Consider the following 13,945-nt stretch of genomic DNA (forward strand, 5'->3'; position numbering starts at 1 on the left):
TTGTGTATTAGTCCAAAATGACACAAGTGAACACAAAATGCAGTTTTCAAAAGAAGGTTTTTATTAGTAAAGTAAAAAAAAATCCAAACCTTCATGGTGCTGTGTGAAAAAGTATTTCCCCTTAAATATAATAACTGGTTGTTCCACTTTTCCAAGAGTTTTGTTCCACTCTTATTTACAGAATTATTTTAATTCAGACACACAGAAGCACTGCACTGTTTACATAGCAATCTGCCAAAGTCAGAGCTCACCTGACTCTTAAAGGGAATTAGAGCTGCACAAGGTGTACTTTTCCTGTCGTTACGATAGCAAAGACACACTGACACGCCCTAAATCAAACTGCTAGGTTGACAGCTCAACTATAGATCACTTAAATAGGGCCCAAAGTGTGCATACCCAATTAATGAGGAATTTATAAATTATTAATAATCTGCATTATTACAGAATCATCGCGTTCAGTTCCGGGTTCAGTGATGATCTGCAGCTTGAGTGTAGATGAGTCTGGAAGCCTGGTGTTAATGATTTGGCCGCAGTGTGAGGTGCACTCGGAGCCTCCGGATGCTGCTAACATGAATCCTAATGGTAGTGAACTGTGTGGGCTCACCAGTGCTGTTTCCCAGGCAACCCCCGTGCGATGGCTCCCAGCGGAGGGAGGGTGATGTGGATCCAGTCGCTGCACCTCTGACCTGGTCAAGCTGCAAAATATTAAACTGCTTAAAGACACAATGTGGTGCGTTAAGGACGTGAACAGCAGCAGCACTGAGTTTTAGTTTTAAACACAGAGTTTTTTAACCTTAGAGGAAAACAGTTCAGGTTTCTGTGTACTTATACATAAGTTCTGTAGGTTCTACCAAAATGTACCAAAAATACGGTATATTTCGGATTATGAGGCGCATTATTAGCGACACTAATAAAGACGCCTACATCGAAGTGAGCAAGGGTGTCGCCATGTTTCCTTTCTAATGATGAAGCTGGAGGAAGCGCCTAAACTGTAATTATTAAAAAAATAAACATTTTCTTTTTTAAGTCAAACAAGTGCTGGATGTTAATCTACACAGATTTCTCTCCTGAAAACTATTTTTATTGGAGTGATTAAAGCGCTTCAGTTTATCTACAGTAAACTTAGATTACCAATATTTTGTCTTTAGTTTTTAGTGAAGTTTCCCCATCACTAAGGCTGGGTGCAGCAGCATTAGAAATAAGTGCTATATACAGGGGTGTACACAACATTATGGGTGACATACCAGAGTTCAAAAGAGGACAAATTGTTGGTGCACATCTTGCTGGAGCATCTGTGACCAAGACAGTGGTGCAAGTCCTTGTGATGCATCAAGAGCCACGGTATCCAGAGTAATGTCAGCATACCACCAAGAAGGACCAACCACATCCAACAGGATTAACTGTGGACGCTGTAAGAGGAAGCTGTCTGAAAGGGATGTTCGGGCACTAACCCGGATTGTATCCAAAAAACATAAAACCACATATATTTATCTTTTATTTATCTCTTATTTTATCTATATCTGCATTGTTTTTTTATACTGAAACTTTAATCAGTTTTTTTTATAGTTTTCATATATTTATTAATTCATTCATTGGCTCCTAGGCTAAAAAAAAAACTTTGGTAACACTTTCTATGAATGTCATCTTTATTAGACGCTATAACCACATTCATAACATATTATAATGCATCCATAAGGCATTATAAACATGGCTATAAATGTTTTTAAAAATGTATAACCCATTATAGCCATGTTTGTTAAGCATTATGACCTGTGATCATAATACATTATAAGCTGTGCTTATAATATATATGTTAAAATAGTATATATCTATCATTAATAATCTAGTCCTACAATGAAAGTCTGGCACTTTACTTAGAGCGCACAAAGACCTGTTATAATACATTATAATTGACTATAATTAATATTATATTCAAGACAGGAATAATTTATGAGTGGCTAAACATATATTTATAGGATTATTGAGGGTGTGTTTATAAGTTTTTAGTCATGATGCAAGTCTACAAGCAGGGACTAAGTTTCTTGGTATTGATGTATAACATGTTATAAACACAGCTATTAATGCATTATAATCACAGTTCATGATGCATAATAAACATGGCTATAATGAATTATACATTTTTATAAATATGTATAGTCATGTTTATAATGCCTTATGAATGCGTTATAATGTGTTATGAGTATGTTTAAAGAGTCTTATAGAGATGACATTCAAAGAAATTGTTACCAAAACTTTCATAGCAAAGTGTAATGAATATGATCAATTTAATCACAGAGAATGTAATTAGAGTTTTTAAAGCACTATTTTTTAAATCATTAATTTAATGTAGGAGTAGATAGATAGATTGGGTGATAGATATAGTGGACGATAAATTAACTAGTAGTGTGCAATAGTGTAAAACAGTACCAATATTATAATATGGCATCTTTGAGGGTGTGTCTGCAGAGATGGGGGTCTGTCCATTGATGAGTATAATATAAATATCTGAGAGCTTGGTTTGGCTACAAGTACTGTAGTTAGAGATGATCACCGTTGTGATGGAAAACCCGAAACCGAAGGGAAGTCAAGGAGAAAGTGGAAAGTCGATAGCGGGTCCCCATCAGCATCTCCAGTTTCACTCTTTCCAGAACCACTTCCTCCTTCCTGTGCTCCCTCACTCTATCCCTCCCTCCTCCACCGTTCCCTCTCTTCTTAAACAAATTTCACCAAACGGCCACAGTGAGGAGTGCCTGGTAAGAAAGGCACTGTCCTCCGGCGAGCGGTCTCATCCTCAGAGCTGTGCGGTGAATAGCCGGCTAAATGATAATGTTTCAGCCTCAGTAAAATGGGCTGCTTTATTTGCTCCATCAATACCCTGCTGTTGCTGCGGGTGAAGTGCTCCTCTTCCAGGATTGATTTCAGATTGAGACGTAGGCTCTTCTCTGTGTTGGGATGCTAACAGCCCGCGGGCCGGCTTTGTTACTGAGCACATTTCTGAAGCAGTGTGTGATGATGTGATATTACAGTGAATTTAGAGGCCTGTGTGTCGCAGTGCAGAATTACACTGTTATACTGTACTGTTATTCATAACTGTGCATTTACAGATCACATTCACTATGATACTTCATATACAGCTCTGAAACAAAATAAGAGACTTTACCAAATTAAAAACCTCTGGATTCAATATAATCAAGAGGAAGATGGATGATCACAAACCATCAAACCACCAAACTGAACAGCTTGAATTTTTACACCAGGAGTGAAGCAGCATAAAGTTATCCAAAAGCAGTGTGTAAGACTGGTGGAGGAGAACATGATGCCAAGATGCATGAAATTAAAACTGTGATTAAAAACTATCAGGGTTATTCCACCAAATATTGATTTCTGAACTCTTAAAACCTTGAATATGAATATGAACTTGTTTTCATTGCATTATTTGAGGTCTGCAAAGGGAGGACCGATATCTCGTTAAACCCTATTAAATAAGAATGGGAATATAAAATAGCTCAGGAAAAAAAAGTTGAGACCATTTATTTTAGAGCATTTATTTGCAGAAAATGAGAAATGGCTGAGATAACAAAAAAGATTCCGAGCTTTCAGATAATCTCAAATAAAAAAAAAAAAGTTTTAAAGTTCAGAAATCAATATTTGGTGGAATAACCCTGATGTTTTTTTTTTTTTTTTTTTATAATTTTATTTCTAATTTTTCCCATTTTTCTCCCCAATTTACACGGCCAATTACCCAACCCACTCATTAGGACTCCCCCTATCACTAGTGATGCCACAACACACCAGGAGGGTGAAGACTAACACATGCTTCCTCCGATACATGTGAAGCCAGCCACCGCTTCTTTTCGAGCTGCTGCTGATGCAGCATTGCCGAGCAGCCAGCGCGCTTGGAGGAAAGCACAGCGGCTCGGCTCCGGTACATCAGCTCACAGACGCCTTGTGCTGCAGACATCACCCTAGGAGTGATGTGGGGAGAGAGCGCCATCTACCCACCCGGAGGGAGCAGGGCCAATTGTGCTCCCTCTGACGCCGGCAGCTTGATGGCAAAGCTGCATGAGCTGGGGTTGGAACCTGCGACCTCCCGCTCATAGTGACAGCGCCTTAGACCGCTGGACCACTCGGCGCCCATAACCCTGATGGTTTTTAATCACAGTTTTAATTTCATGCATCTTGGCATCATGTTCTCCTCCACCAGTCTTACACACTGCTTTTGGATAACTTTATGCTGCTTTACTCCTTGTGCAAAAAATATAAATAAATCAAGCAGTTCAGTATGGTTTGGTTTGATTGCTTGATTATATTGAATCCAGAGGTTTTCAATTTGGTAAAATCAAAGAAACTCATCGAGCTGTATAGAGTAATTCCACTTCATGGTGTATTTCAGATGTGTTTTTTTTCTTTTATTTCTCTTTTATTGCTTTTAGTCTGTTTAAGAAAAGTTTAATGGTAACACTTTATAATAACTGTCATTAATATACCATTAACTAATGATTAATAACTGTTATTTGTCACATTTTATGAAACAAAAAAGTTTATCACATTTGTAAATACTAATGAACGCATTGATTGCAACATGAACTGCAATTAATAAACATTTGCACGGTTTAAAATTCATATTCGCGAGCGATTTATTTATGTTTAAATTCTAATGAGCTAATGAATGATTTGCTTACATTTTTAATATGAATATCCATGCTGATAAATACAGTAAGTGTCATGTGTGAGCATTTGTTTGTTAATATTCAAATTCTGATGAACGACTGCTTTGTTCACATCTACTGATCATTAGTTAAACATGTATTAATGAAAGTTATTATAAAGTGTTACCAGTTTGATGGCTGAGGAGACTCAGCAACACTTTTTATTTATTTTTGCACTCGTGACCCTGATGAACTATAACCTATATTCCTATAGTTTTAGTTTAAGTGTGAAGAATAATTATCAGTTACAGCACGATTGATTACATCACCCGTAAGTCACGGCGGTCTGAGAGCAGCTAAAGATTATTAACAGACATAGCAGTCGAGTTCCACATCACACGTAACCTCTCAGCTCCGTCTGTAGCACTTATAAAACCCGTACAGCAGCCTTGAGTTATGAAACTCAGGATCTTGTGTAGGCATGCAGCTCGTTGACGTTGGCACAAAAGCCATCAGGATGAAACTGCAGAATCTGGGAGTTTAGTGGAGTTTTAATGGAGTATTCTCCTGCATCGCTCTGCAGTGATGGTAAAGGTTGCTAAGCAACTGGTTGTTCTGTAGTCAAGTGTTAAAATATGGTCATTCAGTGCTGTGAGCCGAGGGGAGATACCCAACGATGAGTTAGTTACCTACATCATAACCGAGAGAGAGAGAGAGAGCGAGAGAGAGAGAGAGAGAGAGAGACTAAGGTCATTATTTAGATATATATACAGCTCTGGAAAAAATAAGAGAGCACTAAAAAATGATGAGTAGCTTTGATTTTACCAAATTGGATGATCACAAGCCATCAAACCAAACTGAACTGCTTGAATTGATTTTTGCACCAGGAGAAAAAGCAGCATAACGTTATCCAAAAGCAGTGTGTAAGACTGGTGGAGGAGAACATGATGCCAAGATGCATGAACAAAAAACTGTGATTAAAAACTATCAGGGTTATTCCACCAAATATTCATAATTTCTGAACTCTTAAAACTCTTTAAAAGCTCTGCATCTTTATTTGTTATTTCATTGTTATGCCATTTCTCATTTTCTGTAAATAAATGCTCTAAATGAGAATATTTTTATTTGGAATTTGGGAGAAATGTTGTCTGTAGTTTATAGAATAAAACAACAATGTTCATTTTACTCAAACATAAACCTATAAATAGCAAAATCAGAGAAACTGATTCAGAAAGTGAAGTGCTCTTTTATATATATATATATATATATATATATATATATATATATATATATATATATATATATATATATGTTTATATATATTCTGAATTATTTGTAAATCGTCTGGTTTAAAATATCTTATGGAGTCCCACAGGGTTCAATTTTAGGGGCTATGAAACTGATATTAATCCTAATGCAGAAACTATTGTGATTATTGTTTGGAAACAATTGCAATTGGTTTATCTTAATTTGTGGCGTCCCACAGGGTTCACTTTAAAGGCCTATTAAACTGAGGTAGAATTAAGACAGTAATGGCATTTTAACAGTAAAACAATAACACTTACACAGGGTCTAAGGGTTTTTAAAGTTCAGAGATAGTTTGGTTTTGCATTTCATTAGTGTGTTTTTCATCATTCAGAGATTAACCCTTTATCTCACCCAGACCGTGCCGTAATCCTGTATTAACCTCATCTGTTCTCCTTGTTCCCTTTATGTAGAGATTATGGATTATGTACTTATAAACTTTTATGGTTTAGTCCCCCCTGTGGAGAGAGTCAGCGAGGCTGGACTTTTACATTTTAATAAAACACTTTCACAAATAACGCTAAATGGACCAGAACATTCGGCCATGTGATTATTATATGTTTAGCCTCATATATAGAGGTTAAAAATAAAGGAACATCAATTTATTTGCAATATTTAATAAAGGAGATTTCATCATAATGCATAATATATTTATGAAGAGTTTATGAAGATATTTATAATATAAATATATAGAATGTTGTGTTTTTTTGTTATTATAAATAAATATTAATACTGTATTAATATTGTACTATATTTTGTACAATTTTGTAAATTTCGTTCCCCTTCACAAGTATGTGCTACTTTGCGTTGGTCTTAATTGATCATTTAAAGTCTTGATCAAATTAATTTAAGTTGGTGGTTATAGGGAGAAAAATTTTGAAAAATTTCAAGGGGTGTAAATACTTTTGCAAGACACTGTATCTACAGTTGTACCCCATTTAAGGGACCAAAACCCAGAAGCCTTAAAAGCTTTTGTTTTACATTATTTTACATTATGTTTTTAACATTACTGTTAACTTTAAAATTAATTTCATTTTTAAAACTACATGCTTTACCATACTTGGTTTAACACGGATATCCAGCATTGCTTAAGCTGCTGGTTAAGAGTTGCCTCAGGGCACAGCTTGGAAACTCTCACAACTCTGTATAAGTTGTGAGGTGTTATCTTGTGATTAGGGTGAACACTGACCAGTGTGCTCATGGCAAGGCTACATCAATGATTAAAAAACATTAGCAAGGCCTGATAGTGGGTGGGAATTTTACATTTCTTGGTTTAGAGTGTAAATGTGTGTGATGGTAATACACCATAAAATTACTATAGGCATTATTTTCACCAATATATAATACATAATGGTATCTTTAACATAATGATAATGATCGTGACCGGTAGCTTCTGTCTAGAATTGTTCATTAACAAACAGACAGACATCACAATCACATCCGCATTGGTGTGTATTGATGTATGTATTACACAGTATATTTCTAATTATATTCTGGTTGTTTTTTTCTCATATTCTTCACATATCCTCACAAAAACAGCAGCAGCAGATCTTTTTAAAATAGATATTCATGATTTTCTGGAAGAGTTCAGAAGCTGCAGATGATTTTTCTCATATGCGAACACGGTATCTGTTCATATTTGAGGTATATATGTAAAATACATGCGACTGCAGCTCAGAGACGTCTCAGGAGGGTTTACAGGGTCTTAAGCTGGAGCTTTTGAGTGCAAACATGCAGCAGCGAGAGCGTCATTTGAATGTGAATGCTGCTGCTGCTGCTGCTGCTGCTGCGGCTCTGAAGAAAAATCAGAACACAGGACGGATGAATCACTGCCTCTGACTCATTTGGCTGGAACAGTAGCGGCGCTGCGTGCAATCGCAATTCTACATGTACCACAAGCTCTATAGGTGCAACCTGAATACTGATCTTCAATCAGTGCTGTGAGGATGTTCAGAATCCTAAAATTGGGGATGCCTAAATCTGAATATCAATTTGCTTTAAAATTTGTACATATTTACAGATTTACTGTCTCTATTTATAGGTTTATATTTGAGTAAAATAAACATTGTTGTTTTATTCTATAAACTACAGACAACATTTCTCCCAAATTCCACGTTTTAAGAGTTCAGAAATCAATATTTGGTGGAAAAACCCTGTTTTTTAATCACAGTTTTTTTCATGCATCTTGGCATCATGTTCTCCTCCACCAGTCTTACACACTGCTTTTGGATAACTTTATGCTGCTTTACTCCTGGTGCAAAAATTCAAGCAGTTCAGTTTGGTGGTTTGATGGCTTGTGATCATCCATCTTCCTCTTGATTATATTCCAGATTTTTTTTTTTTTTTTGTAAAATCTATTTTCCAGTTTGTAGGGATCAGGTAGAGATGAAGTCAAAAATGAGACAATCACAGCAAAAAGGGCAAGACAAACCCAAAAATTAAACAAAATACATACGACATAGACGTCCAACACTTTATGCTTGCCATGCTTTAACAAATGTGTTGGCAATACTTCGCTAAGGGCAGGTGCAACAAACCGGCCTTAAACGTGCACAGAGCAATCAGACACAGGTGAGGGCGATTAGAAATCAGGTGAGCTGAATCCAAATCCCAGTATAACTTACTGCATATTATCTCAGGTTCTTCTGCTCTGTATATCGTCGCTGTCCTATGAAAAAAGCACTTATCTCCATTTTTGTCGATTTTTAGTTTACTACATAATTTTAACAGACAAACTGTCCCTTATACTGTGCCAAAATTTCTTGATGAACGGACCAATAGAAATACTTTAAAATGACCTAAAATAAACTCTTTTTACATTGACTTCCATTGAAAGTTTACAAGGTTTTTTCTCTCTCCTGTAAAGTTGCTGTTTTAGAGATAAGTGTTTTTCATTGGAAAGCATTGGCTGATATGCTACTGTGCTGCTCCTATACTATACTACTATATGTCCCTAGTCTGCATCAATATAAGTTAATATAAAGAAATGTACATTAAGTAGCACTAATATTTTTCATTTACGTAGAGAATAAAAGTCCTTGGGAAATAATGAGTCTTAAACGTAAGGAGATAACTACAGCTCTGACCTGTTTCTGACCACATAGATTCCGGCTCTCAACACAGAATTAATTTTAAATCGTGCCGAAGGCCTGTTTCTCGCTGTTGACCTTCAGCCGGAGATATTAATAAACCATCAGGCTCTCATTTCTCTCTGCTGACACCTATTGACTTCCACTGATCTGTCCTTCATAACGTGTTGATCAGGAAAAAGCTTCTTTAGAGCTTCTGATTAAACGTGTTGGGTGTTGGGTGATGAAAACACTGAGCTGGGCTGAATATTCATATGGTCACACAACCCTGAAGGCGTTCAGAAAGAGTATCGTCCAAAAAGAAGTAAAAACAACACATTCTAACTATATATATTTAATTTATACAAAGAGTTGAACCAGTTACACCTATTTTCATTTGTCATTCAGTTGTCAATTTTCATTTAGAGCGTTTATTTGCAGAAAATTAGAAATGCCTGAAATAAAAAAGATACAGAGCTTTCAGACCTCAAATAATGCAAGAAAGAGTTCAGAAAAATGGATATTTGGTGGAACAACCCTGTTTTTTAATCACTATTTTAATTTTTTTTATGCATCTTGGCATCATGTTCTCCTCCTCCACCAGTCTTACACACTGCTTTTGGATAACTTTATGCTGCTTTACTACTGGTGCAGAAATTCAAGCAGTTCAGTTTGGTGGTTTGATGGTTTGTGATCATCCATCTTCCTCTTGATTACATTCCAGGGGTTTTTAATTTGGTAAAATCGTGCTATATGTAGTGCAGCTGTATATATATTGAGGTGAGCAGGTGAAATCAATATTCAGGTGATCAGGTGATCATTCATGTGCTGTGTCATGTGAGGAAATGAGTGAGAGATGTCACTGGTAGAAACACTGAGTGATAAAAGAATAAAGAGAGGAAAAAAACTACAGCTAGCCCTAGCAATACTTATATAGCACTACGTTTCCCACAATACCATGCAAAATCAACAGCATGTACCAAACCATGATTTCCGTTCTACAAAGGTTCAGTGTGAATACCAAACCACATAGTACATTGGTTTAATACTAGCATGTGTTCCTTTACAAGCGTTATTGATGCTCTAATTCCAAATGCAGCCTTTCTTTACATCTAGACTGTTTCCGACGCTTCTTCCATAATGCACTGCAGTAAACTGCCCCCATTAGCAGTGGGGTTCTCCGTGACTCAGCCGTTTGACAGTTTCTATTCCATCAGAGTTGGCTGCTAAACATGCTGTGTCTCCGAGTTATGACTTTGTGTCTGGCTCTGTTCGCTTTAAGAGCGTTCTGTTCTTATCGCTGTACTGTATGCATCAGCCTAATGCTTCTGTAATGACCTGACCTGAATGTATGGGTTATGCAACATAAAGTGAAATGTGTGAGAAGAGAAAATCTTTAAAGACGAGGTAAATCAGCAGTCTCAAGGTTGTGAGTTCAAATCCCAGGACTTATTTTGAACCACTGCAGGTGTTCTGGCAACATCTTAGTGTCACCTCGATGCAGTAGAGCCAGGTTTCCAATGTTCTCTTTACTTCAGTACTTGATTCCACTAGAGTGTTTAATAATCACATGTTAGGAGATTTGACACAACAGTCATATGGTTTTGGGTTCAAGTCCTATGACCAACTGAGCATGATTCCAACTGATGCTGCTCTGTTGATGTTGCTTTACAAAATCTAGACTGAGCATAGTGAAATATTATGAATGTTCCTTATAGGAGATGTGAACCAGCAGTCTTAATGTTGTGAGTTTAAATCCCAGGATTTTTTTGCGCACCATTCCAGATGTTCTGCCTGTTTTTTTACAGATTCTAGACTGGGCATAGTGAAATGTTACGAATTGTTCCTTACAGGAGATATGTTGTGCAGTCTTAAGGTTGTGAGTTTGAATCTCTGGACCCCAGGTGTTTTGGCTACACCTCAGTGCTATCTTGATTCAGCTGAGCCAGATTTCCAATGTTCTCTTTACATCAGTACTAAGACACGTGTGTTAGATTTGAACCAACAGTCATATGGTTTTGGGTTCAAGTCCCAGGACCAACTGATGCTGTCCTCAGGCGATGCTGCTCTGCTAATGCTGTTCTGTAGATTCTAGACTGGGCATAGTGACATGTTATGAAGTGTTCCTTGTTGGAGATGTGAACCAGCAGTCTTTAAATATCAGGACGTATTGTGAACCACCCCAGGTGTTCTGGCTACACTTCAGTTTTATCTTGATGCAGTTGAGCCAGATTTCCAAAATTCTCTTTACATCAGTACTATGATACATAAGTGTTAGATTTGAACCAACAGTCATGTGGTTTTGGATTCAAGTCCAAGGACCAACTGAGCATGATCCCAACTGATGCTGTTCTGCAGATTCTAGACTGGGTATAGTGAAATGTTATGAATATTTCTTATAGGAGATGTGAACCAGCAGTCTTAAGGTTGTGAGTTTGAATCCCAGGATGGATGTCATCTTGATGTCCCATGCCTTTGAAATCACATCTACTCCATGCTAGCGACTAGTCAGCTAGCTCTGGCTCTGTGTTTACAACTGTGAGCTCCATTCCTGCCTGAGAGCACTAATTATTGGTAGGACGAGGAAGGCATGGCACTGCCAGCTCGACTGGCAGCCACTTGGACCAATGACAACCTCCCCCGGCTCTGTGCTTTTTAGCGAGACGGTGAGGGAGGGAGTGTGTGTGTGTGGGCTGCTGAGAGCTTCATGCTATCTTAGTTAGGTAACTATAACACATAGAGTGTGTGAGTGGGGGATGAAAAAAGGAATAGGAAGGAGAGAGTTTGGAGAGGAGAGGAGGAGAGAGGGATCTGGACCCGGCTTTACCACGACATTAAGGCTAGTTTAGAGTTTACGCTCCGGAATATTTGTATATATGCTGTTACACACCTTCCCAGCACTTTGGATTCCTTACGTTGGCTAATTCCTGTGGGTGGCTGAGTGTGTGTATGAGTGTGTAAGTGAGTTAGTGAGAGAGTGAGAGTGAGAGAGAGAGAGAGAGAGAGCATGTGCGATAGAAAGCGAGAGAGGGACCAGTTGCAGAGGAAGGCAGCTCGGGCTATTTGACAGGCTATTATTTGCGTCTCACGTCAGGCTAGCAGCTCATGTTTACATCTTCCTCTCTGGAGCCGAGGACGAGGACGCGAGCGAGGCGAGACGCTTGACTCCGTGCCGGTGAGTGGCCGAGCTCTTCTCTCTGATTTACGGATCTTTATGTTCTTGTCCAGCGTCCGGTTTTAATGCTGTTGAAAGGCCTGCTGGCCTGTCGATCTGCTGAGCTGAGGTTCATCCAGGGCCTCAGGTTACATCCAGGTTATGACCTTAGAACAGGTATGAGGAGTATAGAGTAGAATAGAAAGTATAGAGTTGTATAGGATAGTAAAGCATAATGTAGTATAGGATAGGTATAGGGTAAAGTATGGGTAGCATAGAGTAGTATAGGGAGAGTAGGGTAATATGGAAAGTATAGATTAGTATAATAAAGTATAGAGTGGTATAGGGTAGTAAAGAGAGTGCTATGTAGTATAGAATAGGTATAGAGTAGTGTAGAGTAGTATAGGAAGTATATGGAGAAATGTGTAGTATAGGTAATATAAAGTAGAATAATAAAGTATAGAGTTGTATAGGGTAGTAAAGGGAGTGTAATGTAGAATAGGATAGGTATAGAGTAGTACAGGGAGAAAAATGTAGTATAGGGAGTGTAGAGTAGTATAGGGAGAATAGGGTAATATGGGTAGTGTAGAGTAGGATAGGGTAGTATAGAGTAGTATAGAAAGAAGAGTGTAGTATAGGTAGTATAGAATAGTATAGGGAGAATATGGTAACATGGCTGGTATAAAGTAGTATAGGATGAAAAGTGTAGTATAGAGTAGTATAGGGAGTGGTATAGAGGGGTATATGTAGAATAGAGTAATATGGGTAGTATCGAGTGATATACGGAGAATATGGTAATATGGGTAGTATAAAGTAGTATAATACAGTATAGAGTGGTATAGGGTAGTAATGTGAGTATAATGTATTATAGAATAGGTATAGGGTAGTATGGAGTTGTATAGAGAGTATATAGAGAATATAGAGTGGTCTGGGGAGTATAGGGATTTTCATAGAGTATATAGGAGTATACGGTAGTATGGGGAAAGTGTAGTTTTGTCGATCTGCAGAGTTGGCTGATCTGAGGTCAGTAGGTTTCTAGGTCAATTCAGGTCTTCATGTCACGTAAAGATTGTGAGCAGAGCTCAGGCTGATAGTAATATTCATCACTGTCTTTATTACTCCTGTAATTATATAGGAGAATGGATGATGGAAAGCTAGTGTAATATAGGATACTTTAGAGTGTATACTGTATGTAGAGTGTAGGGTAGTATAATGGGTATGGGGAATTAAATGGAGTGTATGGTTATATAGGGTAGTAGAAGGAGTTAAGAACGATATAAGGAGTATAGCATAGTAAAGAATGTGTAGGGTAGTGTAGGTGGTATAGGGTATTATAGGGAGAATAGGGTAGTATTGGATTGTATAGTGAGCATAGGGTATATAGGGCAGTATTGGATAATTTTGTGGGTATTGGGTAGAATAGAGTAGTATTGGGCAGTATCGAGAGTATAGGGTAGTACTGGTTTGTATAGGATAGTAGTATTGGATAGTTTGGGCAGTATAGGGAATATAGGGTAGTATTGTTTCTTTAACAGACCTAGTAAACCTGGCAGGTAACAAGTGAGTTGAATCAGGTGGGCTTGAGCAGTGCAGAAATCTGACCCTCCAGGACCAGAACCACCCACCCGAGGTTCCAGAGCAGCAGCTTCTCTTTCTCTCCTGAATGACTTTTGTAGAGCAAAGCGAGTGAGACTTCTGGAACTTGGTGTCTCTGGAAAGCTCAGTGAGAGCCTGTATTGTGTTTGTGGGCATCTGGAGGTGGGAAAGAT

The 13,945-nt window shown here is 37.9% G+C and overlaps 1 protein-coding gene across 9 annotated transcripts in view; it reads left to right on the top strand.

The window, feature by feature from the left end:
* dock3 (dedicator of cytokinesis 3) overlaps window positions 1-13,945 on the top strand; it is a 204,581-nt gene that overhangs the window by 82,370 nt on the left and 108,266 nt on the right. Inside the window, exon 1 of one of the 9 annotated variants that reach the window (XM_022682208.2) lies at window positions 11,774-12,197. The exons of the other annotated variants lie outside the window; for them this stretch is intronic. The gene's annotated coding sequence lies outside the window, so the exon portion shown is untranslated. Of the gene's footprint in view, window positions 1-11,773; window positions 12,198-13,945 lie in introns of those variants that run through there. 9 annotated transcript variants of the gene reach the window in all.

This window comes from Astyanax mexicanus, chromosome 24, assembly GCF_023375975.1.
Source record: "Astyanax mexicanus isolate ESR-SI-001 chromosome 24, AstMex3_surface, whole genome shotgun sequence".
Lineage (NCBI taxonomy): Eukaryota > Metazoa > Chordata > Actinopteri > Characiformes > Acestrorhamphidae > Astyanax > Astyanax mexicanus.